The sequence below is a fragment of the Rhinatrema bivittatum genome, chromosome 15 (genome assembly GCF_901001135.1).
Source record: "Rhinatrema bivittatum chromosome 15, aRhiBiv1.1, whole genome shotgun sequence".
In the NCBI taxonomy this organism is placed as follows: domain Eukaryota; kingdom Metazoa; phylum Chordata; class Amphibia; order Gymnophiona; family Rhinatrematidae; genus Rhinatrema; species Rhinatrema bivittatum.
Window position 1 is genome coordinate 38,451,355 of NC_042629.1, and position 26,016 is coordinate 38,477,370.

At 43.5% G+C, this 26,016-nt stretch overlaps 1 protein-coding gene across 15 annotated transcripts in view; it reads right to left on the reverse strand.

The window, feature by feature from the left end:
- Positions 1–26,016, reverse strand: part of ZBTB20 (zinc finger and BTB domain containing 20) — a 1,517,062-nt gene that overhangs the window by 387,106 nt on the left and 1,103,940 nt on the right. The window contains exon 5 of one of the 15 annotated variants that reach the window (XM_029578318.1): positions 12,177–12,286. The exons of the other annotated variants lie outside the window; for them this stretch is intronic. The gene's annotated coding sequence lies outside the window, so the exon portion shown is untranslated. The remainder of the gene's footprint in view (positions 1–12,176; positions 12,287–26,016) is intronic. 15 annotated transcript variants of the gene reach the window in all.

Here is a 26,016-nt window from a genome sequence, read left to right on the forward strand (position 1 = left end):
CACATCTTTGATCATTTTATCTAGCTCCCTATAAGGTTTAGTGTCACTTCTCTCCTACCCAGTCCTAACTGGGGCCAATGTAATGATATATGTAAAATAACATTTTAAATTCATTAAAATCTGGCAAATACTCCTCAAAATTTGTAAATTCAAACAAATATTCAAAGATTTTAATAACAGAATATCTATAGAAAGAGCAGAAAATTACAAAGCTCACCAATACCACAACATATCACAATTAAGTAAAATAGGGTGAATTTAGCCATTTTCACCCATTTTATCAAAATTTGTTTCCACTGAGGTCTATGGCAAAAAGCTTTAGTATGATTTTTCCCAAAAGATGAAAAACCTAGTCATTTTTTAAAAATATCACTGTGAATATTGCTGCCAATGTCTAAACTTGCAGTCATCATACTAAATAATGCCTTTAAGCTGAGCCTATTCAATTGCCATCAGTAGCCTCTCAGGATACCAAAAAATACCAGCAGTAGACAGAAAGCAAATGTTGCTTACCTGTAACAGGTGTAACAGCAGGATGTTAGTCCTCACATATGAGTGACATCACAGGATGGAGCCCAATCACGGAACACTTTTGTCAAAGTTTCTAGAACTTTGACTGGCACCTTCTGGGCATGCCCAGCATGGCACTAAACCTGCTGCCAGCAGGGGTCTCCCTTCAGTCTTGTTTAAAGCTACAGGAAGTGCCAAAAAATAAAATAAGAAAAACGTAACGAACCCAACACCGCGGGGTGGCGGGCGGGTTTCGTGAGGACTAACATCCTGCTGTCCTGTGAGAACACCTGTTACAGGTAAGCAACATTTGCTTTCTCACAGGACAAACAGGATGGTAGTCCTCACATATGGGTGAGTACCGAGCTGAGGATGTCCGAGTATGCACCAAATGTACCCAAGATGTGCAATAGGCACAAGGACTGGGGTGGAATTTGGTAGAGGGCATCCTGAACCCTAACGGGCAGGCGTGTTGGTACATCAAGTTGCAAATAGGTTGCGCAAGACAGACTGGCCAAAGATGGAATCTTGCCTTCCAGCCTTGTCTAAACAATAGTGGGCTGTAAAGGTATGGAGAGAACTCTAGGTAGCAACTCTACAAATATCAGAGAGCGGCACCGAGCGTAGGTGCGCTACTGAGTTGCCATTGGCCCTGACAGAGTATGCTTTAACACGGTCTTGAAGTGGAATGCCTGCTTGCTGATAGGAAAAGGATATGTAGTCCGCTAACCAGGAGGAGAGAGTCTGCTCACCTTCAGGTTGACCCAATGTGATGGAATGGAAAGAAATAAACAATTGAGTGCTTTTCCTGCAGGCAGCTATACGGTCTAGATAGAATGCTAGAGCACGTTTACAGTCAAGGGTATGCAGAGCCTGTTCTCCCGGATTAGAATGGGGCCTGGGAAAGAAGGTGGGTAGTATAATGGATTGATTGATATGAAACTCCGATACTATCTTAGGTAGAAACATAGGGTGAGTGCGGAGTACTACCCGGTCATGCAGACGTTTAGTGTAAGGCGGATAGGTAACTAGGGCCTGTAACTCACTAACTCTGTGAGTGGATGTGATTGCTAGACGAAAAATCACTTTCCATGTGAGATAGTGAAGATCGCAGGACTGGAGAGGCTCGAATGGAGGTTTCATGAGCCGACCCAAAACCAGGTTGAGGTCCCAAGAAGGGGTGGGGGCGCAGTGGAGGTTTGAGGTGGAGCAAGCCCTTCAAAAACCGTGTTACAAGGGGTTGTACTGAAATGGGTACATCCCCAACACCTTTATGGAAGGCGGCTACCGCAATGACATGCATCCTGATGGAGGAAATTTTTAGACCTGACTCTGATAAGTGCCAGAGATAGTCCAGAAACTTCATGGTGGAACAGGTAAAAGGATCAAGTGACAGTGAGGAACACCATGACTTAAACCTGTTCCATTTGTAAAGATAAGATTTTCTCGTGGAAGGCTTCCGTGAAGCAATCAGGACACGGGAAACTGGCTCCGAAAGGTTGAGTGGCTGAAGAATTAACCTTTCAACATCCAGGCCGTCAGGGACAAGGCCTGAAGATTGGGGTGGCGTAGGCACCCGTCGTTCTGAGTGATCAGAAGCGGGTCCTTTCCTAAGGGAATGTGACTGCAAATGCATAGGTCCTGAAGGATCGGAAACCACACTTGGCGTGGCCAGTGAGGAGCTATCAGGATCATGGTTCCCTTGCCCTGACGTAACTTCAAGAGAGTCTTCGAGAGAAGTGGAAGTGGAGGGAATGCATATAGGAGACCGGTTGCCCATGAGAGGGAGAACACATGTCTTGGCTGTGAGTGGCGGCTGTGAGTGAAAGAGCAAAAGTTCTCTACTTTGCGGTTTTGAGGTGACGCAAAGAGGTCTATGTCAGGATAACCCTAACGTTGGAATACAGAGTCTGCTACTGTGGGGTTGAGAGACCACTCGTGCGGCTAAAAGGTGCGACTCAGCTTGTCTGCCAACACATTGTCCACTCCCGGCAAGTAGGTGGCCCTGAGGTACATCGAATGGGAAAGGGCCTCCGCCCATATCTGTGCCGCTTCCTGACACAGTAGGTAGGAGCCCGTCCCTCCCTGCTTGTTGATGTACCACATGGCCACCTGGTTGTCCGTCTGGATCAGGGTGACCTGGTTGGACAGGCGATCCCGAAACACACTGAGAGCATATCTGATTGCTTGTAGCTCTAGGAAATTGATTTGGTGTTTGGCTTCCTCTGGAGACCAAGCTCCTTGGGTTTGCAAATTGGCAACATGTGCTCCCCAGCAGAGGTTGGAAGCATCGGTAGTAGGAATTATTTGAGGATCTGGAGCCTGGAAAGGAAGGCCTTGGAGGAGATTGATCTGATTTTTCCTTCAAGCTAGAGACTGACAAAGTGGGTCAGTGATGTGGCCAACGCTCGATAGTGGTTGAACGGATTGAGTCCATTGTGACCTTAGAGTCCACTGCATGACTCTCATGGCCAAGCGGGCCATTGGGGTAACCTGTGCCGAGGACGCCATGTGTCCCAGCAGGATGAGGAAGCTTCGTGCAGTTGAACGGTGTTGAGACTGTAGCTGGTGTGCAAGAGAAATGCGAGTGAGAGCTTGCTGCTGAGGCAGAAAAGCCTTTGCTTGAAAGGTGTCCAAGTCTGCCCCTATGAAGGACAAAGTTTGAGATGGGACTAAGCAGGATTTCGTGTAGTTGACGAGAAACCCTAGCAAAATCAGAGTGTGTAAGGTAAGATTGTAGGGACAACAGAGCAGCTTGCTGAGTGGGAGCCCTGATCAACCAATCGTCGAGATAGGGGTAGATGTGGACACCTTGAGTCCTGAGGAAGGCTGCTACTACTACGAGAAACTTAGTGAAAACTCGTGGAGCAGATGCTAGGCTGAACGGGAGCACTCGGTACTGACAGTGCTTGGGGCCTACCAGAAACCTCAGAAATCTGCGATGAGATGGAGTTATTGCAATGTGTGTGTATGCGTCCTGGAGGACTAGAGAGCAGAGTCAGTCTCCTCTTTGCAGAACTTTTCTCGTTGAAGGTACTTGTTGAGGGCACGCAGGTCCAGTATTGGACGAACACCGCCTGATTTTTTGGGGATTAGAAAGTACCGGGAAATAGAATCCTAGGCCCTGTTGGGTGTAGGGCACTGGTTTGATTGCTCTGAATTGAAGGAGTAGGGAGACTTCCTGATCCAGGAGTAGTGAATGGTCTGATGTTCCCCATGTCAGCCGAGGTGGGGAGTCCGGTGGGATGGAGAGAAAGTTCAGGTGATAACCTTGAAAGATTATGGCAAGGACCCACTGGTCTAAGGTGATTGTGTGCCATATGTTGTTGAAATGGCACAATCGATCTCCTACCGGTAACTGTGGCAGAGGAAGCTGGCTGCTGCTCTCTATGGAGGAGTCAAAAACCAGAAGCAGGGCCAGCTTAGGAGCTGCTTGCGGCTTTTGTTTACGAGGTTGATGAGACTGGGCCTTTTAGAAAGGCCTCATAGAACGACCTCTAGACGGTGGTGGATAGGACTTCTTTGGACAGAAGAATGACTTTCAGGTGTCCTTCCTAAATGGTTGTTAATCGAATATTCAGAAGGCATCAGAGAGAGTTGGTGAAGGGTCTCATGATGCTCCTTGAGTTCTGCCACCGTCTGCTGGATCTATTCACCAAACAGATTGTCTCCGATGCAAGGCAGATCGGACAATCTGTCTTGTACTTCAGGGCGCAAGTCCAAACACTTAAGCCAGGCCCATCTTCTTGCTGAAATAGCAGCTGCCGAAACCCTGGAAGCGGTGTCGAAGATGTCATAAGAGGACCTTATTTCATGTTTCCCCGCTTCAAAACCTTTGTGAACCAGGGTTTGTAGCTGTTCCTGGAATTGCTGAGGCAGAGACTTTGTAAAGTCCTGTATCTGCTTGAATAAGACCCTATTATACTGGGTCATATAAAGCTGATAAGAGGCGATCTGAGAGATGAGCATGGATCCCTGGAAGACACGTCGGCCAATGGCATCCAGGAATTTCTGCTCCTTGCTTGGAGGGAAGGAAGAGTGGGGTTTTGAGCATCGTGCCCCCTTTTGGGCAGATTCTACTACCACGGTTTGGTGATCCAGTTGAGGTTTTTAGAACCCTGGAGCTGACTGGCCAAGTAAGTAGTATCTGCTTTTCGGTTCACTGGAGCTACCGAACCAGGGTGTTCCCAATTCATTTTGAGAAGATCCAAAATAACCTGATGGATAGGGATGGAGGTGATTTCCTTGGGAGCATCCAGGAATTGTAATGGCTGCATCATCTGGTTTCTATCATTTTGCTCAGTCTGTAATTGGAAGGGAACCAACTCAGACATTTCCTTCACAAAATTTATGAAGGACAAGTCCTCCGGAGGAGAACGTCAGTCCAGGTATCATAGGGATCAGCACCTGTCCCTCTAGGAACCTGAGAGGGACGGGACGAAGGTATTCCTGAAAGTCCCTGGTCTAGACTCTGAAGGCATCGAGGGAAGTACTGAAGGCACCGATGAAGGCATCGAGGGCACCAATGCAGGCATCGAGGGCATCGATGGATGGATCAGTGGAGCTGATGGCCGCATCGGCATCGATGGTTGAGGCATCGGCATGACTCCCAATGGAGGAAGACAAAACGGTGTTTCTCCTCCCGATGACAGAGCAAGTGGAGAAGGCACCGGAGCCATCGTTGACCCCGGATCCATTGGTGGAAAAGCGGCTAGAAGCGCTTCCATCTTCGAGTGCAGCAGTACCAATGCTGCCGGAATGGGATCGGTGGTCAGTTCCACAGTCGGCACCGGTTTCGGCGGAGGAACCTGGAATCTGTGAATTGCCTTATCGATGGCTTCCTGAACCATCCAGTCCAGCTCTTCATGGAGACCTGGAGCAATCAGCCCCGGCTCCGGAAGGGAAGAAGGAGGCAGAGGCATAGCTGGAGGGACCACCGTTAAAGGCGGAGTCGCGGCTCCCAACACCCGTCCAGGTGAGGGTTGCCTCTGTGATCCGGTCTCAGAAAGAGTCGAGGCCTTTTCTGGATGGGATTTCTTCGATGGGGGCTCGGACGATGGCGAAGACAATGACTTTCCTTCATCGATGGTCCGAGGCTTTCGGTGTTGATGCCGATGTTTCTCTCTACGATCCCCTCGGTCGGGAGGTTGTCGACGCTGAATGGTCACCAGTCGGTACCCGATACTGGTGCGAAGTGGATGGCTCCGGTTCGGACGATGTCGAAGCAATAGATGGCGTCAGAGTTTGAGAACAGAAGAGAAGTTCCATTTTCTCCATTCTGGCTTTGTGACCTTTTGGTGTCATTAAGACACATTTGGTGCAAGTCAGGACATCATGCTCACACCTGAGGCACATTACATAGACTTTATGGGGGTCTGATATGGACATGGTGCGAGCGCAGTCAGTGCACTGACGGAACCCCGACGCCATGGCCTTTGAAAAATTGAGCCATGGTGCGGTCAATGGCCAGTAGGCCGCGAGGGCCAAACTCGACAGGAATCGTCCTGAACCGGGTAAAAAACTTACCAGATTACCGCGGAAGCAAAAATTCGCGAGGGGGTACCCTGTGGGGTATGAAAGTTTGCAGTAATTCCATGAGGAAAATTCCTGTCAGGAATCTCTGTGGAGCTCCTTAACCTGCGTGGCTACTGCTGCGCGGAAAAAAGAAGACTGAAGGGGACCCCTGCTGGCTGCAGGTTTAGTGCCATGCTGGGTATGCCCAGTAGGTGCCAGTTAAAGTTCTAGAAACTTTGACAAAAGTGTTCTGTGATTGGGCTCCATCCTGTGATGTCACCCATATGTGAGGACTACCATCCTGCTTGTCCTGTGAGAATCTTAAAATTTCTCCTTAAAGAGCGTGTGTATAAGATGGCACCATATTCAAATCCAGTCTAAAATCTCACCTTTGAGAGGCTGCTTTTAAATCCTAGCTCCTTCTCTGCAATAAATACACTTCTCATAAACTTTTGTTTCTCATGTATGCTTGCCTTGACTTATTTATAAGCTTCATGGAGCAGGGACCGTCTCTTATGTCAGTCTGTACCGCGCTGCATATAACTAGAAGTGCTTTAGATATCATAACATAGAAACATAGAAATGATGGCAGAAGAAGACGAAACAGCACATCCAGTCTGCCCAGCATGCTTTCACACTTATTTTTATCATACTTATCTGTTACTGTTGGCCCTTATTAGTAACTTTTTGATTCTAATTACCTTCCACCCCCGCCATTGACGTAGAGAACAGTGCTGGAGTTGCATCAAAGTGAAGTAACAAGCTTAATTGGTTAGGGGTAGTAACCGCTGCAATAAGTAAGCTACTCCCACACTTATTTGTTTACCCAACCTGTGCAATTCAGTCCTTGTTGGTTGTTGTCTGAAATTAAATCCTCTTATCTTCATTCCCCCCTGCCGTTGAAGCAGAGAGCTACGCTGGATATGCATTGAAAGTGAAGTATCAGGCTTATTTGGTTTGGGATAGTAACCGCTGCAACAAGCAAGCTACTCTCCCCGCTTATTTGTGAATGCAAATCCTTTTTTCCAAATTTCCTCTTGCCGTTGAAGCATAGAGCAATGTTGGAGTCGCATTAACAATTTGTATGTTTATTGAATAAGGGTATTAATCACCAGGTAGTAGCTGTCATTCTCGCAAGCCACCCCCATGCCTCTTCTCTTTATTCACATCCTCTAGACCAGTGGTCCCCAAACCTGTCCTGGAGGGCCACCAGCCAGTCGGGTTTTTGGGATATCCTCAATGAATATGCATGAGAGAAAATTTGCATGCACTGCCTCCATAACATGTAAATTTTCTCTCATGCATATTCATTGAGGTTATCCCAAAAACCCGACTGGCTGGTGGCCCTCCAGGACAGGTTTGGGGACCACTGCTCTAGACTTTATAGATCCACAGTGTTTATCCCATGCCCCTTTGAAATCCTTCACAGTTTTGGTCTTCACCACTTCCTCCGTAAAGGCGTTCCAGGCATCCACCACCCTCTCCGTGAAGAAATACTTCCTGACATTGGTTCTGAGTCTTCCTCCTTGGACCTTTAAATCGTGACCCCTGGTTCTGCTGATTTTTTCCCAACGGAAAAGGTTTGTCGTTGACTTTGGTTCATTAAAACCTTTCAAGTATCTGAAAGTCTGTATCATGTCACCCCTTCAATCTCTCCTCATAAGTCATTCGATGAAGACCATCCACCTTTTTGGTCATTCTTCTCTGGACCGCCTCCATCCCGTCTCTTGTCTCTTCAGAGATACGGTTTCCAGAACTGAGCACAGTACTCCAGGTGAGATCTCACCAAGGACCTGTACAAGGGGATAATCACGTCCCTTTTCTTACTGGATATTCTTTTGCTGGCCCTTTGTTATGGAATAACAAAGGGCCAGCAAAGGGAGCGTTTTCTTTTGCTGGCCCTTTGTTATGGAATACCATGCCCACTGAACTGCGCCTTGAGCCATCTCCCAAAACATTCAAGCAAAAACTCAAGACATGGTTATTCACACATGCCTATACTTGAAATATATATGTTGTTCCTCTCCCATATACGCACTGCCTTATCTACCCTTCTCCACCTGTCTAGACACCATCTCTATTTCTCCTATTTCTGCTCCTTCTGTAAATACCCCTCCTTACAATTGCTATTAACTTCAATTGAAATGCTTTCTCCCCCTCTTAATACATCTAATGTAGAACTCCATCTCCTCTTAACCCTTTCCCTTACCTCATACCCAATTTACTAGAATCCCTTTACTCCCTAGTTCTGTTTAATCTACCTCAACTAAGTTACACCTAAAGTATAGTTCTATGTTTTAATAGATTCTACCTTTATTATGTTCAAATATTTATATACATACTTTTGTTTAATATATAACCTGTTAAATGTATAATCTGTTAAATGTATAACGCTCCGGCGTAAGTTCCTGTTCATTGTACACAGACGTGATATCTTTGATGAGCGGCGGTATATAAAAAATTATAAATAAATAAATATTCCTCTCTCTATGCAGCCCAGCATTCTTCTGGCTTTAGCTATTGCCTTGTCACATTGTTTCACCGACTTCAGATCGTTAGACACTATTACTCCAAGGTCTCTCTCCTGCCCATGCACATCAGCCATTCACACCCCCCCCCCCCCCCCCCCCCCCCATTGAATACATTTCTTTCGGATTTCCACACCCCATATGCATGACTCTGCACTTCTTGGCATTGAATCTTAGCTGCCATTTCGTCGACCAGTCTTCCAGCTTCCTTAAATCCCGTCTCATTCTCTCCACTCTTTCCAGCGTGTCCACTCTGTTGCAGATCTTAGTATCATCCTCAAATATACAAACCTTACCTTCTATCCCGTCTGCGATGTCGCTCACAAAGATATTGAACAGGACCAGTCCTAACACTGACCCTTGCGGCACTCCGCTCATCACCGCTCTCTCTTCCGAGTAAGTTCCATTAACCATCACACATTGTCTTCTGTCCTTCAACCAGTTTGCAATCCAGGCCACCACCTTGGCACTCACTCCCAAGCTTCTCATTTTATTTACAAGCCTCCTGTGCGGGACTGTATCAAAAGCTTTGCTAAAATCCAAGTAGATGACATCGAGCGCTCTTCCTCGATCCAATTCCTTAGTCACCCAATCAAAAAAGTAAATCAGATTCATCTGACAGGACCATCCCTTGGTGAAACCATGCTGCCTCTGGTCCAGCAATTCTGCTGCTTGTAGATGCAGCGACTCCAATAATTTTCCCACCACTGAGGTGAGGCTAACCGGCTTGTAGTTTCCAGCCTCCTCTCTGCTCCCACTCTTGTGAAGAAGGACCACTGCCGCTCTTCTCCAATCACTCGGCACCACTCCCGTTTCCAGGGATCTATTGAACAGGTCATGCAGCGGAGCCATCAACACATCTCTGAGCTCCCTCAGTATCCTGGGATGAACCTCATCAGGCCCCATGGCTTTGTCCACTTTCAGTTTTCCTAGTTCTTCCCATACATTCTCTTCTGTAAACAGAGTTTCATCCATTCCACTCCCCTCCAGTTTCTTGTTAACTAGCGACAGTCCTTCTCCGGGGTCTTCTTTAGTGAACACTGAACTGAAGTATTCATTTAATATTTCTGCCATTTCTTCATCTGTTTCCACCCATTGATCCTTTTCACCTTTCAATTTCACTATACCACTTTGGACTTTTCTCCTTTCACGGATGTATCTGAAAAATGTTTTGTCACCTCGCTTTACCTCTTTGGCAATCCTTTCTTCCACTTGACTTTTCGCTTTCTTGATTTCTTTTTTTGTCTCCCTCAGTTTTACCAGATATTCTTGTTTGTGATCCTCCCTTTGGGATCTTTTATATTTCTTAAACGCTGTTCTTTTATCTTTCATTTTATCAGCCACCTCCTTTGTGAACCAGATAGGTTTCATTCTTTTCTTGCTTTTCTTTACTTTTCTAACATATATATTAGTCGCTTCAGTAATTGCTCCTTTTAGTTTGGCCCACTTTTGTTCATCTCTCGTTTTCTCCCAGCCTTCTAATTCTTCCTCCAGGTACTTCCCCATTTCAACAAAGTCTGTGTTTTTGAAACTCAAAGCCCGGGTCTTTGTGCGACTTCTCGGTATTGTATAAGTGATATGAAACCATACTGTTTGATGATCACTGGTGCTGAGGTGGGCACCCATCCAGACATTAGAGACATTATCTCCATTAGTGAGCACTAAATCGAGTATAGCTCCCTCTCTTGTGGGTTCCATTACCATTTGTTTGAACAGAGCCCTTTGCAGGGCATCCACTATCTCTCTACTATTGTTAAGATTCCGCAGAAGGGATTCTCCAGTTTACATCTGGCAGATTAAAGCCTCCAACAATCACCACTTCTCCCTTCTTTCCATCTTTTGGATATCTTCAAAAGTATTAAGTTCCTCCATGGACTTTAGGAACCATCATATATAATCTCTATTTTTCTGCATGATGAAATTCAGTGGGAATACAACAGTAATGAAGTCCTATATTTCTATTTCTTCAATGTACATTTTAGCAGGGCTCATGTACTTTTAAAAACTATTTTGATACTTGAATTTTCCCCACTTCCATTTGGAGGCTACATAGCAGATTTAAGAACATAAGATATGCCACACTGGGTCAGACCAGACCTGTGGCTAAGATTTGGACAGCTTAATCAATTGTCAAAATGAGTATACACGGGTCGATCTCTCTTCAGGGAAACAGAATTTACTTTAGCAGTACTTCTAACCTCAGCTTTTCAACAGAATAAGAGTATGAGACAGAAATTGGACCGTGGGTACTTTTATGGCAGTTCCACCTCTGGAAATTAGTTATCCTAGTTCACTCAGTCCTTGATCCTTCCATTCAAATTTACAATGCGTTTGCCAATTAATGTCAGTTCTGTTGAATTTTTGTAATGCACATCTCTAAGTAGTGGGAGCTAGAACAGGATCATCAACCCATTCTACATAAACACCAAACCAATTTCAGACCCTGTTTTCAGCAGAAACAACCTCTTGACAGATTTGCAGCAGCAACTTATGGGGGGGAGAGCGCACTCTATCTTTTTGCCAATCTATCATGCTATGTGACCTACACTTTTTATTCTAATTCCTTATGAGCAACGGTTTCTTAAAATGGAATTAAATCACAATATAATTTTTGAAATATTGTGCAATGATCTAAAAAAAAAAATATTTGTCTTTGTTTCTTGTTTGCTCCTTTCTAACAAAGAGGAGTTGATTTTAAAAGGCGTGCATACATGGATGCGGCTATTTTATAACATGCATGTATGTGTGTGTGCATGTTATAAAAACGATTTCTGCGCGCACATATGCGAGCGGGTGACCAGTCACACATGGGGGGGAGGAATTTTAGAAAAATATGCGCTGCGACACATCAGCACATTCCCAGTTTCCTCCCAGTCTACTCCAATTAAGCAGGCTGGGAGGGAACTTCCCTAACCTTAACCTTCCTCCCTCTTTCCCTCTCCTCACCAACCCCTAAACCTACCCTAGCTATCCCCAATTTTTTTGTTTTTATACTTACTGCTCCTCTGGAGCAGAAGTAAACTCTGCATGCCGGCCGGCTGCCGGTGCGTGCTTCCCTGGGACAGCGTCTAATGGTGCTGTCCTGGGCTCGCCCGCCCCTTTCTTCAGGCCAGGCATTTCTGCGCATATCAGGAGTTTCACGTGTGGCCGGGCCCTTTTTAAAATGCGCTCGGCGCGCACAGGGCCTGGTCAGGTGCATAACCCCCAGTATTTGTGCGCACGGGTCTTTTAAAATAGACAGAAGTTCTAGCTGAGCTATTTTTCCTGTCTGTCCTCATGCCCATTCACAAGCCACCAAGTGACTCTCTCATACACTGTACTCAATGCAGAAACTACATCCTTCTCCCTCTCAGAAGTTTTTGAACATTAACAGGATTATAGTTCTTCTGATAATACTAAAATATAAAATAAAGCCAGCAGCAGCTGGTGCTATAAAATTGCTTTTAAGGAACTATATTCATTCATGAAAATTTTCTCTTGCTACTTTTGACATGAAAAGCATAGTCCATAATTATTCTGATCAAGGCAGGGAAACACAACACAAACTTTAATTGTGCTTAACAGATATTTAATCAGGAATCGCTGAACTGCAGATTAAAGCTGAAATTCATAAACCATAATTACCCGATTGTCACAATCTTATGGTCCATGTTCTCACTCAGTCTGGGCGTCTGGCATCTTGCCCCAAATTTCTGGCAGTGTCGGCTAGTTGTTAGAGCAAAGAACTGTGAAACCTGGAAACACAGATTTGCATTCCATCTCTGCCATGTGCTCGTAGCATGACTTGCAACAAGTCCTTTAACCTGCTCTATTCTCTGTGCTTTCATTAATTTTGATTTCCTTTCATTACATGGCCAAGATATTTTTGCTTCTTATTTCCTTGTTTTATTATTGCTGTAGCATTTTTTCCTATTTGAGACTTAAACACAGACAAACTATATGTTCAGGGATGGTTGTTCAGTGGTCTTATACTGCTGCTATACAGTAGACAAGGATGAGGTCTCAGAATCCAGCTTCTACTCATGAGGGCAATGGGGGACAAAAGCACTGCAAAAGCACAAATGCATTACTTTGTTCAAGTCCCTTCTCCACCTCTCTATCCTAGAAGCCCCAAAGGAACTTCTCACATAATTCAGTTGCAGAGATAATCACTGGCTAATTCAGGACATGCATTACAGAACTGAGAAATGAATCTCAGTTTTTGTCTCATGGCCAGAGGAATGGTGTTTTAATACCAAAGCTAGAGAGAAGATGAATAATAGTAATAATAATGATGATGATGGATGCAACTAAGGGAGATTTCAACTAGGTTGGAAGCTTGTGTATCAAGAGTAAGGTAGCAAGCCAAAAAAAATTGATTGATTTCTTCAGATATACTTGTTGCCTCCTCGAGAACAGTTGAGTATTAAGCAAAATAAATAAATAAATAAAAATAAAAAATTAGAGCCCTGATCTTTGTATGGCTAAAAAAAAAAAAGGTCTAGTGAACTTAGTGTTTATGAAAGGTGTCAGACTGTCAGCACTGAAAAACAAAATCCTTCCTTAACCATAATATAGTTAGCAGCACTGCAAGCTTTCCTACAATGCTGTCCTAATGTTCCTCTACCCTGTTCTAGAGGTATCATCTCTATGGTTGACTAGGCAGCTCAGTCTCCATGCCTTACATATTTTGGCTCCTTTGCTTAAAATGCTAGCAAGAATGCCAATTACTGTCAAATTATGATGATGGTTTTCATTATGTGGTTACCCAGCCAGTGGGACCTGAAAGCAGACCACCAGCTTATTTCAAACAACTATCAGATGGTGAAGACTTTGCCCACTACTCATCTTCAGTTAACTTCAAGAATTTTGTGAGTTTTTCTCATGATGTTCTAACCCCATCATTGCAAGGTCATACATAATACCATCATGATTCATTTATCACTAAGACTGGAACTAGGTTATAAAGAGTTCAGAGTCAAGCTATAAATGGCTCAGATGTATCTGAATTGATGTTTTGGGCTACTTTGTTTTGGCTGATTATCTGAACCCCCTAGGCAGTCAAAGGTTTGGATTTACTTAAGACTGGTTCATCCTTCTCTAAAATATATTATGACCCCCCATGGGAGATATAAAGAACTGACTCTTCTTTAACATTTTGCAGTTAGCCTGCTCTTTTACAAAGTGTGCAAGTTTATCTTAGCAGGTTGTACAGTAACATAAGATTCAACTTAGAAGAATATTCAAAGATATAGAACCTTTCACCGCAAAAACAATGGTTTAATTCCTGCTGGGAAGGGGAAGGTAGTGATTAAAATGTACTAGCCTCAAAAAGTCTTTTGGAGGACTACATTAAGTGGTAATCTTAGTTCCAACTGGACACATGCCATCATCACTTACAAAAATCACCACCTCAATTAGCGGTAATTGGCACCCTTGTTGGCAGTCTAAGTAGAGAGGCCAAGGATTGAATGAGCATGAAAACTGAATAATTCTGGCAGCCCCAAATTGGTCCCTCTGAAAAAGGGTTAAACTATATTTGCAAGGCTATGCACTACCACTGTCATTTTTCTGTGCCACACTGTAAATAGGTAGAATTTCAGTTATCAAGGAGATCAAGCCAGCATCTTTTAAAAGCAACAAATTCACTAGGCAAAATACAAGGACTTATTTTGATTAAATATTACTGCTTCAATTAAAACATAACATACTCTTAAGAAATGGAAATAAATTACTTTACTAAAATAAAGTTTTCAATCTATTCTATTCCCCCTCTTCTCAAATCCTTCTCTAGCCTTCCCCCTTCAGCGTGTATTAGATAAATCACTGAGGTGTATGTGTCTGTAAAGTAGAGATGCTAGTAAATTAATCCCTGATTTAGACTGAACCTGGACATATTCAGCAGAATAATCTAAAATAGGAAATTTGCTAGAGTTTGCCAGTAAGCCATACCATCTATCTGAAACATCAACATAGACAAAGGTATTAAATAAAAACTTTTGATCATAGGTCTACTCAATGCATTAAGCATAAGACTCCAAACTTTGAAGCCCATGGTAACTGGTCCAAGAATTAATACCTTTCAGAAGGGATGTGCAAGGAAAAACATTTCAGTTTGATTTACATTTTAATTTGATTTATTCATTTTGGTTCCCAAGTTATTTTATGTCATGTCATTTAATTAGTCTCCATTAAAGTCAATAGGAGAGCAATGCATCCTGCTTTGGACTTTAACATTAAGGTTTTCTAACCAAGTTTAATGAAACGTGTAGGAAAGCATCACCAACAGAGGAAACAGCATTGTAAGACACCAAGAGTGGGAAAAGCGGCACCAGAAGTTATACAAATAACCCAAGGCACCACAAGAGGGACAAAGTAGAATGAACAGTGTCATGAACATCAATATGCCAAGGCACTGAGTGAGGGCCAAGGACTAAGCAGCTGTCATATTAACATTACAATGAAAACCAAGAGAGCAGGAATGGAGATAAAATCAATACCACAAGACACTGCACAAGGGGGAAAACACCATAAACAGTGACATGAAGACTGGCAAGAACAACCCAATATACTTTGAGAGGGGATAGACATCAAGTACAGTGGAATGTACTGCATCATTGTTTAGCTGGTCCTTTAAAAAGGTATCATAACCTCCAAAGATTCTGTTTCTCCAGAAATAACAGAGCCCCTAAAAATCTTCTTATTGCACTAAATATTAACTCTCAACAAACACAATCTTATGCATTAAAAATACATATTTTATTTCAGGTTTATAAATGTAGGAAGGAAAAATGACAGGAAAGCATAGTTTCATTCCATGATGGTCACCAGAAGTTCATTAGGAATGCAGCCGAAAGTGGTGAGTATACTCCATGGAAGGCTAAATAACGAATAAGACAGTAAAGACTAAGGGAATTTGAAAAGAATTCTGAACACAGCAGGAGAAGAGGCAACAATACCCAAAAGTACCAAGAGAGGCACAAAGCAGCAGGAGCACTGGTATCAGTATGCAAAGACAGTGACTTTGGAATAAGACAGCAAGAAACGTGGCATCAATATGCTAAGATACAGAGTAAGGGGAAATGGAGGAAGACAGTAAGAAGATTGACTTCAACACTCCAAGATATAGAGTACAGAGTAAGGCATAGCACAGGGGCTTCAACTCCCCAAGACAGAGTATCAAGTAATGCAGTAAACATAACGCATTTTGATAAATGATGCAGTATGTCGTTAACGCTATAATGCACGTGAAAAAACACTGTAGCGCACGGTGCGAATGCAAATTCTTTTTGGGGGAGGGGGCAGGATTGGAGAGGAGTTTTGGCCATTTCCAGGCTTGGAGGGGAAGGTGCAGGGAGAGGGCCTCAATGTGTGCACCTATTTATATCTCTGTAGGAGGGCCACCTGATAGGTCAAGGTGAGGTGGTTTAGGGGCCAGTTTCACATGTAGAGAGATGTACGAACAGCACAGTACACAATGGTGAAGATTTGATGTCATTTGGAGTGAGGAAAGTCTCACAAAGATGAAATTTTGTACTCTTAGCTCACCCTAGCTTGATGGTACCCTGTTATAGAGTCCATCAAGCTAGGGTGAGAGAACATAGTAGAAATGTCTCGTTTTTGAGACTTTCCTCACTCCAAATGACATCAAATCTTCACCACGGTGTACTGTGCTGTTCGTACATCTCACTCTACAGAAAACATGGGGATAATCTGAACCAAGCTGCAGTTACAACTCAACACTTTGCTTGCCAGACCCAAAGGATCTTTTTGGTCTTTATCTGCCATCATTTACTCTGTTACTATGTTCTGAACTGACTTCCATATTCGTCTTCTGCTTATTCTCATTCCATCCATATTATCTCCTTATTTATGTCACATTGCTCCCTCAATATCATTGTTGTAGAAATTCCCATATTAATCTAGTTTTCTTACATGCCACCACTGTCTCCCTACCCCTTTTACAAATAAATTGGGTACTGCAGCAACCACCTATGGCCAAGAGAACAGTATGCAGCCTAAGAAAGAAATGCCATGCAATGATGCTCTGTAACTAGCTAGCTGGTGTCATCATAAGACCTACAAAATACTTAGCAACACTATCTAATGTAAACTAAGGGACATGAACAGAGATGGAAATAATTCCTCAACTCCTATTTGGCAATGTTAAGATCTCACCACTTTCTAAGTGCAGAATGTTATGCTGGTGAAAGTATGCTCTACCACAGTTTTGATAGGCAGCAATTTTTAGTCATTGTTTTGCTAATAAAATCTTTTCTAAAAAAAAAAAACAAATCAACATTTATACTAGTCATAGTAAATAAAGGATGCTAGAGAATGCAGTGCTCTTCTCAGCCTGGAAGAACCCAGTGAGAGAGATGGCGTTGGCTTGGGTGTGATGAAGTATATGCATCCAGGACCAACACAATTACTAGAACTCCATTTAAATAAATCATGAGTACTACATAACTTGACCATTCAGCTGAAAAGAAAAATATCCCAATGTATTTTTTAAATAAGGGAATCTATATGTTTTTGAAAGAGCATGTACTATTTCTGTTTTTGTTGGCCGAATAAAAGGTAACACAGCCTACAGATAACTTCTAAGTTAGAAATTCCACCACCCTGTGTAAACCACTCTATCACTACTTGCTATAGGTTAATTATGATTTAGGAGTCAATTTTCAAACGGGTGCTCAGCAGCTGGCTATAAGAAGTTGATTTTCAGCCAAGCTTAGCCACCTAGCTTTCTGGCTGAAGATCAACCAGAATTTACCTAGCTAGTTTAGGCATGCCATTTGTGTGGCCCGAAATAGCCGGCCAAACTTAGTCGACTAGTGTTGAAAATCAGAATTGGCCAGCTAAGTTGGGAGCCTGCCCACCTCCCTCAGGAAGGCTGCTGGCACCGCCCATTTTTTGGCTGGCCAAATTGGCTGAATTTAACTAGCTAGTGAATCTAGCCAGACATTTTGCCGTTGTTAGATAACCAGATCCTTGAAAAATGGCCCCTTTGTATCTGCATGCCTTTTAATTTCAGGATTCTTAATAGAAGTTATTTTTCTTTTTTACTCGATGTTGGTATATTATCATACATCTGTAAAACTGTTTACTCTGGGGAAATACACCAGTTATCTTAAACACTGGGGGATCTTCTGCTTGGACATAATTTCTTTTCACAATAAAGGCTCCTTTCTAAGTTAAGTTTACCATCGGATTTAAGCAATAGCCATTGAAGCTAGCTTTCTGCCATTTACTACAAAGCTCGTAATTTGCAGTTTTGTGCAGCCTATATGCCTGGGTTAAGCCAAGCGGTACAAAGAAATACACTGATCCCTATACCCTGGGAACATCTAACATTACAACGTTTCATATAAAAAATGATGTTGCAGAGTAAATATGTGCTACCCCACCTTCTTACAGAGTTATTTTGTTCAAGGCTAATTTGTTTTGCTATTTCTTGGTTCCTTTTTGGTTTGCTACATACAAAATATCAATGTTCTTTTGATAAAAGGTAAATATTTTAATGGCATTTAGGGAAATGGATAATTGTGGGTGCAAAGGACATTCAAGCATGTGTGTGAGTGTGAATGTGGGTGGCCAATTACTCTTGTTTTTGTTATAGCTGTGGAAAAGCAGCAGCAAAATAGCAACCAATGCTACTGTACAGAAGAGGGGTCCAGAAGATCAGTTCTTATCCACCATGAAGAAACTCATTAAAAAAGGGAATGTTAATGTTGTGACATAAACTGAGGGAGGAAAGTTCACAGTAAAGGATGACATAGAACAATGGATTAACATTTAGCTATGATAATGAAACAAATGCCTCCTAACGGATGACATTATAGTTTGTTTTCCCACATTTGCTTTCATCCATCCAAACCAATTTATGAGGTCATCAGCTATGCTATGCTATTTGTTATTTTTTTTTCCCAAGGGGGGTTGGGGGTTCTGACTTGATGGCAGTTTTCATTTTCAACATTCAGGTAGATTTTGCAGTTCTATCCATACTTTGAAGGCATAAATGTATTTAGAAAAATAAAAGCACATCAGTTCTTTTTTAAATAAGTACTATTGTTAATATTTGTCCCACTGTGCCTAGGGTGTTCATCTCTGTCTGTACTAATATTTCATGGTGTACAGAATATTTGTTAGTTAATTCCCAGATAAGGCTCAAACTATTGGTAAAATTTGAGTATTTGGGAAATAAACAAATGTATATTATGGGGTGGGCAATTTTCTATGGGTATTTATCTACATGGGTAAAGTAGCATTTTATTCATGAAGATGGGCTCTTTGAAAACGACCCATCTTGTATGCAAGTAAACATATACATATAGTTCTATAAAGTGAATACTTTTACCCGGGAAATGGTTAGGTTAGAAAAAAAAACTACCAGAAGTGCATGTGTACTTTCTGTTTTAAAACTGGTGCAACCAGTACCTATGAAGTATTCAGATAATATGAAAATTGCCCCCAAAATGGCTACAAGAAAACAAGTGCATCTAACTCCAAGGGGGAATAAAAGCATCAAAATGGTATTTTTATTTATTTATTTATAACTTGCCTTTCCCTTGTGTTCAAGATAGGGAAAGAGCAAAAACGATAATTTAAACAAATACTATTTTGAAAATGCAATTAAAAACTATTAAACAGATTAAAATAAAAATGAAAACAATATATACAATTAAAAATACCATTAAAACTGAACACAAAGAAAAAAACAAATATCAAAAATGTAAATAAAAATACTAAAGCTTCTATAAACATAACCTTCGAGATTACTGTAAAAGATATAAATTTAAAGATATTATAAGGCCTGTGAGAAATAGCAAATGATTGCACACAGATGAGTCTCTCAGGGGATAAAATTTCCATAGCCGGGGGGGGGGGGGGGGGGGCCCAAACATGAACTGACTCAATCTTAAATCCTAGCTAATCTACTGTAGAGAGACACACCTCTTGGTCTGATCTTAATGCCCTGATAGGTATGTTATTGTGCCCAGTTTAAAAGTTTTATCTCTTATTTTTAAGGCTCTAAATGGAACAGGACTGACTTGTCTGAAAGATTATTTAATCCTGTTCCATTTAAAACCTTGAAAAAAAGAGATACAACTTTAAACTGGGCACAATAACATATGGGCAATCAATGTAGGTTTTTAATAAATGGACTGATATGGCCAGTAAATGAGCAGCATTATTGTGAACAAGCTGAAGTTTCTTACTGCTCATTAGAAGGCAGTCCCAGACACAAAGCACTTCAATAGCCCAATTGCAACATCATAATAGCATGAATAGTAGTAGCTAGATCTGATTTTTCAACGTAGGGGCGCAACTGTCAAACTTTTTGCAGTTTAACATTGAACTTTAAACAGTAGCCAATCATCTATTAATTCACAGTCAACAAAACATGCGACAGTAATAAACAGCACAACACCACAGTAAAATATAGCAGATAAAGACCAAAAAGGCTCATATAGTGTGTCTAATGAAGGGTTTAGGGTTGTAACTGCTGCTCCATGCAGGTTACCCCCATGCATACATGATACACAATAATTACCACAGGTTACCATGGTTGTTCAGTTCCTTCCTCTAGCCATTAGGGCAGGGGAGCCTGTCCTGGGAATTCCACAGCCAGTCAGGTGTTCAGAATATCCACAATGAATATGCATAAGATACATTTAGTTTCCATGGCAATCAAATTTATCCTATGCATATTTACTGTGGAGATCCTGACAACCCAAGTGGCTGTGTGATCCCCAGGTCAGGTTTGGATAGCTCTGTACTAGGGATTCTCTGTGTTTATCTCAAGCCTTTTTGAATTCCATTATTGTTCTCATCTTCACCTCTTCCAGGTGGGCATTCCAGGCATCCAAAAGTATTTCCTGACATTGTTCTTGAGAACAGCTCCTTGGAGCTTCCTATCAAGAACTCTAGACCTACAGTCTCCTTTCCCCAGGAATAAGGTTCAATTCATGTTCATTAATATCCTTCAGGTATTTAAAAATCTGTGTCAAATGCCCCATGTCTCTCCTCTCCTCTAGGGTATACATATTTTACTCTTGGGGGAATTCTGCGCAAAAAAATTTAAAATTCTGCGCACAAAAACTTAAAATTCTGAAACATTCTGCAAACTTTATATTGGTTAAAATAACAATTTACATGACAGTCTTTAAGTAATTACATTTTAAATTAATACAGAAAAAAGTTATTACTTAAAGCTGCAGAATTTTAAATATTTTGAGCAGAATTTTCCTAGAAATTTACTGTAAGAAATGCAGAAAATGGCAAGTCTGTGCAGGGGTGGGGGGGATTCTGCGCTCCGCAGTAGCACAGATTTCCCCCAGGACTATTATTTAGGTCCTCAAGTCTCATCTCATATGTATTTTGGAGCAGACCACAGATCATTTTGATTACCTTTTTCTGGACCTTTTGACAATAGTAGTGTACTTCAGTTCCACTGGAATATTCAACATACATATTAAAATTAAAAAAAAGTTAACATTTCTTTAGTTTAAAATACAGTGCAGTGGCATTTTGAGTCCCAGAACAAGAACAATCCTCCAGTGTGTTCATTAAGATTCAGACATACCCCCCCCCCCCCTCAGCAGGAAAGCATGTATTCTTTTGTAAAGCATTTGAGATGTGCGCACTAAAATCTTTTATTGCACAGATAGCAAATGTTGCTTACCTGATGTAACAGGTGTTCTCACAGGACAGCAGGATGTTAGTCCTCACAAATGGTGACATCGAGGATGGAGCCCACCACGGAAAAACTTCTGTCAAAGTTTAACAGAACTTTGACTGGCCCCTACTGGGCATGCCCAGCATAGCACTGACCCTGCAGCCAGCAGGGGTCTCCCTTCAGTCTGATTTTCAAAGCTACAGGCAGTGCCTAAAAAGTAAAATTAAAACGAACCCAACACCGCGGGGTGGCGGGCGGGTTTCGTGAGGACTAACATCCTGCTGTCCTGTGAGAACACCTGTTACATCAGGTAAGCAACATTTGCTTTCTCACAGGACAAGCAGGATGGTTGTCCTCACAAATGGGTGAGTACCGAGCTGAGGATGTCCTGACTTGCACCAAATGCACCCAACAGCGTGCAACAGGCACAACAACTGGGGTGGAATTTGGAAAAGGGCATCCGCACCCTACCGGGCAGGTGGAAGGGTGTTGGTACATCATGTTGGAAAAAGGTTACGCAAGACAGATTGGCCGAAGATGGAGTCTTGTTTTCCAGCTTTGTCCAAGCAATAGTGGGCTGCAAAGGTATGGAGAGAACTCCAGGTTGCAGCTTTACAGATGTCAGGAAGCGGCACCGATCGAAGGTGTGCTACTGAAGTCGCCATGGCCCTCACAGAGTGTGCTTTCACACGGTCTTGAAAAGGAATGCCAGCTTGCTGATAGCAAAAAGAAATGCAGTCCGCCAACCAGGAGGAAAGAGCCTGCTTACCCACAGGTTGTCCTAACTTGTTAGGATGGAAAGAGACGAATAATTGAGTGCTCTTTCTGTGAGAAACTGTACGGTCTAGATAGAATGCTAGAGCCCGTTTACAGTCTAGGGTATGCAGAGTCTGTTCTCCAGAGTTGGAGTGGGGCCTGGGAAAAAAGATAGGTAGTATGATGGATTGATTGATATGAAACTCCGAAACTACCTTAGGTAAAAATTTAGGGTGAGTGCGGAGTACCGCCCTGTCTTGCAGGAGTTTAGTGTAAGGCGGATAGGTGACTAAGGCCTGTAATTCACTAACCCTGCGAGCTGAAGTGATAGCCAAAAGAAACAACACTTTCCATGTGAGATATTTTAGGTCACAGGAGTGAAGAGGTTCAAAAGGTGGCTTGATAAGGCGACCTAGAACCAGATTAAGGTCCCAAGATGGGGCCGGCGGACGTAAGGGTGGCTTTAAATGGAGCAAGCCTTTGAGGAAGCGTGTTACCAGGGGTTGTACTGAGATAGGACGACCCTCAATACCTTTATGGAAGGCGGCCACTGCACTGACATGCATTCTGACGGAAGAGGTTTTAAGACCTGATTCTGATAGATGCCATAAATAGTCCAAGAAGTTAGAGATTGGGCAGGAAAGGGGATCAAGGGACTGAGAAGTGCACCATGATGTGTACCTTTTCCATTTATATGAATAGGATCTTCTGGTGGAGGGCTTTCGTGAAGCTATCAGGACACGAGAAACCGAATCCGAAAGGTTAAAAGGCTGAAGGTCTAACCTTTCAACATCCATGCCGTCAGGGACAAGGCTTGGAGGTTGGGATGGAGGAGGCATCCGTCGTTTTGAGTGAGCAGATGCGGATCCGTTCCCAGAGGGATGTGCCTGCGGATGGAGAGATCCTGGAGTATGGGAAACCACACTTGGCGTGGCCAGTGGGGTGCTATCAGGATCATGGTTCCTCCGTCCTGGCAAAGCTTCACGAGAGTCCTTGACAGAAGAGGAAGTGGAGGGAATGCATAGAGCAGACCTGTCGTCCACTTGAGGGAGAAGGCATCCCTCGACCGAGAGTGCTGGCTCCGAATGAGAGAGCAGTAATCGTCCACTTTGTGGTTCTGAGGGGACACAAAGAGGTCTATGCGGGGAGAACCCCACTTGTGAAACAGAGAGGTTGCTACCAGAGGATCGAGTGACCACTCGTGTGGTTGGAAGACACGGCTTAGCTGGTCTGCCACTACATTGTCTACTCCCGGCAGGTAAGTGGCCCTGAGGTACATGGAGTGGGAGAGGGCTTCTGCCCAAATCTGCGCAGCTTCCTGACACAGAAGGAAGGAGCCGGTGCCTCCCTGCTTGTTTATGTACCACATGGCCACTTGGTTGTCTGTCTGGATTAAGATTATCTGACTCGATAGATGATCTTGGAAAGTTCTGAGCGCGTAGCGGATTGCTCGTAGTTCCAAGAAATTTATCTGGTGTTCGGCTTCCTCCGGTGACCATAACCCTTGAGTTTGGAAATTGTCCACATGGGCCCCCCAACCGATGTGGGAAGCGTCGGTGGTTAGGATTACTTGTGGATCTGGGAGGAGAAAGGGTAAGCCCTGAAGGAGGTTGACTTGAGTCGTCCACCAGGTAAAAGACAGGCGTAGCGCTTGTGTGACTGCGACACCAATGGATTCAAGCTTTTCAGCCTCTGTCCTCCATAGTCACAGAGTCCATTGTGTTACTCTCATGGCTAGTCGGGTCATGGGAGTGACTTGAACTGAGGATGCCATGTGACCCAGGAGAACAAGGAATTGGCGAGCCGTGGCAGTGTTTTGAGACTGAAGCTGGCGAGCTAGGTATATCAGGGTTTGAACCCTTTGATGAGGAAGATAAGCCTTTGCTTGTAAGGTGTCCAAGTCTGCTCCAATGAAAAATAAGGTTTGAGATGGGACTAAGCAAGATTTCTCGTAATTGACAAGAAAACCTAAGGAAAGGAGTGTTTGAATTGTCAATTTTAGGTAGGATTGAGCAATCTGTTGGGTGGAGGCCCCGATTAGCCAATCGTCCAGGTAGGCGTAGACGTGGACACCTTCCTTCCGGAGGAATTTGGTAAAGACCCGTGGTGCAGATGCCAGGCCGAAAGGTAGTACTCGATATTGGTAATGGTTTCGGCCTACTAGAAAACGCAGGTACTTGCGATGTGATTGTGTAATCGCAATGTGGGTATAAGCGTCTTTGAGGTCTAGAGAGCACAGCCAATCCCCTCTTTGCAGCAGAGGGAGAAGCGAGCCCAGGGTTACCATCTTGAACTTTTCTTTTTGAAGGTACTTGTTGAGGGCTCGGAGGTCTAAGATGGGACAAAGCCCTCCTGATTTCTTTGGTATCAGGAAATACCTGGAATAGAATCCTCTTCCCTGCTGAGACGGAGGGACGGGTTCTATAGCGTTTGATTGCAAAAGAAGTAATACTTCTCGTTGTAACTGAACCAAGTGGCTGGTTAGGCTCCATGCCTGTAGAGGTGGGGAGTCTGCAGGAAGAGTAGTGAAGTTGAGGTGGTAACCCTGTGCTATAATTGCTAGTACCCACTGGTCTGAGGTGATCTGTAGCCAGTGGTCTAAAAAGTGGCACAGTCGACCTCCCACAGGGATGGCTGGAAGAGGGGTTTGGCATGTGCTCTCTACAGGGAAGTCAAAGGCCCGCCGCAGGCCCAGGGGGTGGGGCTACTGTAGGTCTTTGCTTCCGCGGTTGACATGGCTGAGCTCTGTTGGAAGACCGTGCAGGTCGAGGCTTAGCCGATGGAGGGTAATACTGACGTGGCCTAAAGAACGACTTTTTAGAGTCTTTCTTAAAGGGTTGTTTGGAGGTCACCTCAGAAGGAGTGGATGAGAGTTGTTTCAACGTCTCATGGTGATCTTTTAACTCGGCTACTATTTGTTGAATTTGGTCACCGAACAAGTTGTCCCCTAGGCAGGGCAAATCAGATAGCCGGTCCTGGACCTCTGGGCGAAGGTCTGATGATTTTAGCCAAGCCCAACGTCTGGCTGAGATGGCTGTGGCTGAAACTTTTGTGGAAGCATCGAAGATGTCATATGCAGTCCTAATTTCGTGCTTCCCAGCCTCAAACCCTTTGTTAAGGAGGGCTTGAAGCTGCGGTTGATATTGGTCAGGCAAGGTGTCTGCATATTCCTGCATTTGTTTCAGGATGGCTCTGTTATATTGAGTCATATATAGCTGATACGAAGCTATGCGTGAAATTAACATAGCTCCGTGATACACCTTTCTTCCTACACTATCCAGGAATTTGTTATCCTTGGTAGGCGGAGTTGAGGAGTGCGGCTTCAGGCGCTTAGCTTTCTTTTGAGCTGACTCAACTACAACAGAGCGATGATCCAATTGAGGCTTCTGAAAACCCGGTGCTGACTGGACAAGGTATGTGGAGTCAGCTTTCTTATTAACTGGGGAAACTGAAGAAGGAGACTCCCAGTTTTTCTTAAGAAGGTCCAGAAACACCTGGTGAATAGGGATGGAAGCGATGATTTTGGGAGCATCCAGAAACTGGAGTAGTTCCATCATCTGGTGTCGGTCATCTGTTTCTGATTGTAGCTGAAAGGGGACTATCTCTGACATCTCCTTCACAAAATTAATAAACGAGAGATCCTCAGGAGGAGAACGCTTTCTACTCTCTGTAGGGGATGGTGGTGAAGGTAAATCTGTGTCAGAAGAGGTATCATCACCCCAGGTATCATAGGGATCACGCGGAGCTTGAAGCCCTGAAGGTCCTGGTTGAGGGTCCTGGGTAGTAAGAGGAACCACCGAGGGTATCGAGTATAATCTCGATGGCACCGGTGCGGAAGATGGAACTGTAAATGGCATCGAGGGCATCGGTGCTGTCGATGGAATCGGTGCCGGCCTTGGAATCGGTGGAACCGAAGGATATATCGGTGGCGAGGGATGAGAAGGCACCGATAAGACCACCCCTGAAGGGGGAAGAAAGAACGGTGCTTCCCCTCCCGATGATAATGCAGTCGGAGACGGTGATGATGTCGGTGCAACTGGAATCACC